This window comes from Pteropus alecto, unplaced genomic scaffold (genome assembly GCF_000325575.1).
Source record: "Pteropus alecto unplaced genomic scaffold, ASM32557v1 scaffold124, whole genome shotgun sequence".
Lineage (NCBI taxonomy): Eukaryota > Metazoa > Chordata > Mammalia > Chiroptera > Pteropodidae > Pteropus > Pteropus alecto.
The window spans coordinates 1912427-1916564 of record NW_006435779.1 but is presented as its reverse complement, the minus strand read 5'-3'; the positions used below and the strand labels follow the sequence as shown (position 1 = coordinate 1916564).

General features: G+C 44.3%; 1 pseudogene; it reads left to right on the top strand.

The window, feature by feature from the left end:
* Positions 1–417: 417 nt before the first annotated feature.
* On the top strand, positions 418–2202 carry LOC102879404 (annotated as a pseudogene).
* The last annotated feature ends 1936 nt before the right edge of the window (positions 2203–4138 follow it).

Sequence of the window (4138 nt, the reverse complement as noted above, 5' to 3'; positions counted from 1 at the left end):
TTTCTTATCTTGTAGTTTCTCTCCTCACCAATGTAGGCTAGCCTCTGAGATCTAACTTTTGACATGTCAGATGGTCCACTAAGGTATTTTACTGAGCTCCCTGAGACAGATTTTAAACTAATAAGTATCTTCCCTTTCACCTACTTTGAAACCAGGAAATACAGAAAATTCTCACAAATGTCCTCCAGTTTGGGGAAAAATGAATGGCCGTGAAGTCTCAGGGGATAGAGAAGAAAAACTGTTGGGAGTGGAATATCTTACATATTACCACCTGATTATATAAAAGGCCAGAAGGGGCCATTTTCTAGGCTCCTTTGCCATTTTTAGGATCCTTTGCTGTGTTGAGAAAATGACTCAAAGCCCATCAGAATGAGATACATCTCTGTGAGGGTGTTAGTCCCCAATATAAGACACTAAATGAGTGCTCAGAAGAAAGAGCAGTGTTCAGGTAAGAGAGTCAACAATTCCAGTTGGCTCAGCATTGTCCCCCACCCCCATCCCACATGTCCTCCAGTCAAACAAAAATTAATATAAAGCAACTCTCAGGCTACAGATTGTGGCTCAGAGGAGAAGGCAAATGACTGTCATATAAGATGGAATAAATATTAAAGAGAACTTATCCACAAGACAGCAGAGTAAACAGAAGATCTGGGCAGTTGGGTACCATCATAAGTATGTGTAAGATGAAAAGAAATGACATGAAGCTATGAGATAACAACAAAAATGCATAAAGTTTACATGGCGATAACAGTCAAATCACTCAGTCTGGAGGAAACAAAAGGGTCCGGGCCACAGGTGCTGAAAACCCGACGCAGAGGCTGTGGGCTCCAGGTGTATGCCAGCAGACCCACTCCCGGAGCACTTACCTGACTGCCTTTGCCTAGCCAGTGTGAGGTGGTGCCAGGCCCAAATGGCTCCCAAGACTCTGGCCCACGGGCTGATCTCGCTCTACTTACTTGGGAAGAAGCAGTGCAGCGGTGGCTGGTGATAGAGTGGAAGGTGTACAACATCAGCGAGTTCACCTGCCAGCACCCCAGGGGCTCACAAGTCATCAGCCACTAAGCAGGGCAAGATGCCATGGATCCCTTTGTTGCAATCCACATCAACAAGGTCCGTGTGAGCAAGTACATGAACTCCCTCTAAACTGGAGAACTGTCTCTGGAGCAGCCCAGCTTTGAGCCCACTGAGAATAAAGTGCCAACTGATGAGTTCCAGGAGCTGCGGGATACAGTCAAAAGGATGGGGCATATGAAGGCTGTGTCTTCTTCCACCTGTACCTGCTATACATCTTGATGCTGGACGTTGTGGCCTGGCTCACTCTTTAAGTCTTTGGGATGTCCTTCATGCCCTTCCTTTTTTGTGTAGTGCTGCTCAACACAGTTCAGCTCCAGACTGGCTGGTTGTAGGATGACTTGGGGCACCTGTCTATCTTTAGCACCTCTAAGTGGAACTACCTACTACATCATTTCCTGACTGATCACCTGAAGGGGGCCCCTGCCAGCTATTGGAACCACATGTACTTCCAGCACCAGGCCAAACCCAAGTTCTTCCACAAAGATCCAGACATCAATATGCACCCTTCTTCTTTGCCTTGGGTAAGACCCTCAATGTGGAGCTTGGGAAACAAAAGAAAATGGTACTTGCCATACAATCACCAGCACAAATAGTTCTTGACTGGACAGTCAGCCTTGCTGCCTCTCTATTTCCAGTGGTATAGTTTCTATTTTGTTATCCAGAAGAAGAAGTGGGTGGACTTGGCCTGGGTGATCACCTTTTATGTCTGCATCTTCCTCATTTATGTGCCGTTGTTTGGATTGAAAGGCCTCCTGGGCCTTTTCTTCATGGTCAGGTTCCTGGGAAGCAAATGATTTGTGTGAGTGACACAGATGAAACATATCTCCATGCACACTAATCAAGACTGGAATGTGGACTGTCTCCACTCTACTTCAAGCAACATGCAGCATCTACAAGTCTGCCTTCGATGGCTGGTTCGGTGGACATGTTAACTTCCATATTGAGCACCATCTTTCCTCTATGATGTCTTAACACTATTATCATGCAGTAGCTCCCCTGGTGCAGTCCCTCTGAGCCAAGCATAGCATAGAGTACCAGTCCAAGCCCCTGCTCTCAGCCTTTGCCAACATTGTTCACTCACTGAAGGAGTCTGGGAAACTCTGGCTAGAGGCTTATCTTCACCAATAACAATGGCCTCCCCAACTGGAAGAGGAGCCTCTGGAGCCAAAGTAGAGGGGAGCTTGAGGGACGATGCCACTACAATTCTAACATTCAGAGGGAATGGATCTGAGGAAATAAAGGCTCTGGCTCAAACCCTTCTTTATCTCCTAGGAAGATTTATAACCCCAAAAGGGTGAAAGAACATGCAAGCCTCTGGAAAAAGGGATGAAGCTGTTGGGGTAGGGATGTGAGTTTTATTGTTCCTTTTTTTTTTTTTTTCTAGTTTGTCAGATGCAGATGATTGGTGAGCAAAGAGGAAGTCAGGAGGGTGTTAGAAGAATAGGGAGGACCTACTAAGCCCAGAAATCAGGGAAGAGACTTAGCACAAAACTTCCAGAAAAAGGTGAGCTCATCTTACCAGTATACTTCTCAATGCCTTCTTCATCCTTGCTTGCAAATCTTAGAAGTTCACAGGGTCAAGGGGGATAGAGCAGCTGAATCTTTTGAGCAAGTTGTAGAATTCTGAGGCTTGGCAAAATGCAGAGCCTGGAAGCTCAGCTTATTCTAGGGCTAGGTGTGACTTATGTCTGTCTCAGGCTCCAGGAGAAGCAATTTCTCCACTTTTAGAAGAGGCAAGGCAAAGGCCAGGGCTGTGGTGTTGGAGACATCTGGTCTTGAAGAATCCTGCCACTATTGGTTTTGGTCTCATCTTCCATCCAGGGTAACAAGGGAGCATTAGGACCTAGGTCTTGCCAAAATGGTTAGCAGAGAGAATTGCTGGCCATTAAAAATCCCTTCAGTTTCTGATTCACCTCTTCTAACTAGTACCTAAGAAACAAAACACTCCTAGGACAGGAAGTCCACTTCTTGCTCCATAAGTAAGTGAGCACACAAGGCAAATTAATCTTCTTCTCCTTAGAAACAAAGAGGGGCTCTTAGTGGTTTCTCCAAGTTTAAGACAATAGCAGTCAGTGAGCACAAGTGACTAAGATGGAGATACTGAATTACCAGTCATGAGGAAAACACGAGTTTCAGTCATAAAAAATATAAGGGCTGTAAGAAATTTTCTATAACCTAAATTGTGTTATAGCATTACTTTTGAGCAGGAGCAGTGAGTTAAATGTAATCACTTCATAGCTCTAAACCAGAAATAAGAAGACAAAAACACAGAAGTTTGTGATCATCTGTGATCATCTTGTTGTCATTAGGCATCTAACTCTGTCAACTCTGTTCAAGTGTCTTTCTCTGCTGGAGATCAGGTAGGTATTTAAGATAATCTCTTAAAAATTTCACTCTAATACTGAAATGCAATTTTTTAATCTCCTGGTTTTTGAAAACAGTTTAACCTATTTTAGAGAGCAAACATAGGAAGATGCCCCAGGATTCTCACCTAAACTCCAGGGCTTGTCATCAGCATTTATACCCTCTTCCCTTCCCAAAACCATGACCTTTAAGTCCAGATGTGGGGATTATTCACCTGTTCAACAGCATCTACTGTAAGTATAGTGAGCATTTGGGAAAGTGGTGGTGGGTGGAGGACAAAGCACAGCCCTGGGAGAATATGTGTTTAGTTTTTGGAGAGAATGGCAATCAGGGAGATAAAGCATGTTGGGATGGGACTACAAGTACTACCTGTCTTGATTTATTAGAGGTTTGTTAAAACAAAGACAGAAAGATTTAAAAACAAACAAATGGGGGAGAACAGGTTACAGAAGTGTTCAGATTTTTTCCATTTGAGCAGAACCTGATTTAAAACAGCATAGGTAGAAAAGTTAGAAGCAGAATTGAAGAGTTCTATTTTCACTGTCATCCTCACTCCAGGATAGGTGCTGATCCTTCTCTATCCCTCTGTTCCCTGCTACCTAAGGTTTGGGTGTGGTGTCACCAGCCTGCAAGCTGGGCTTTGGGTCCAGGCCGCCCGATCTGAGCAAATCAAGTGAAAATTGTTGAGCCAAGTCCAAAT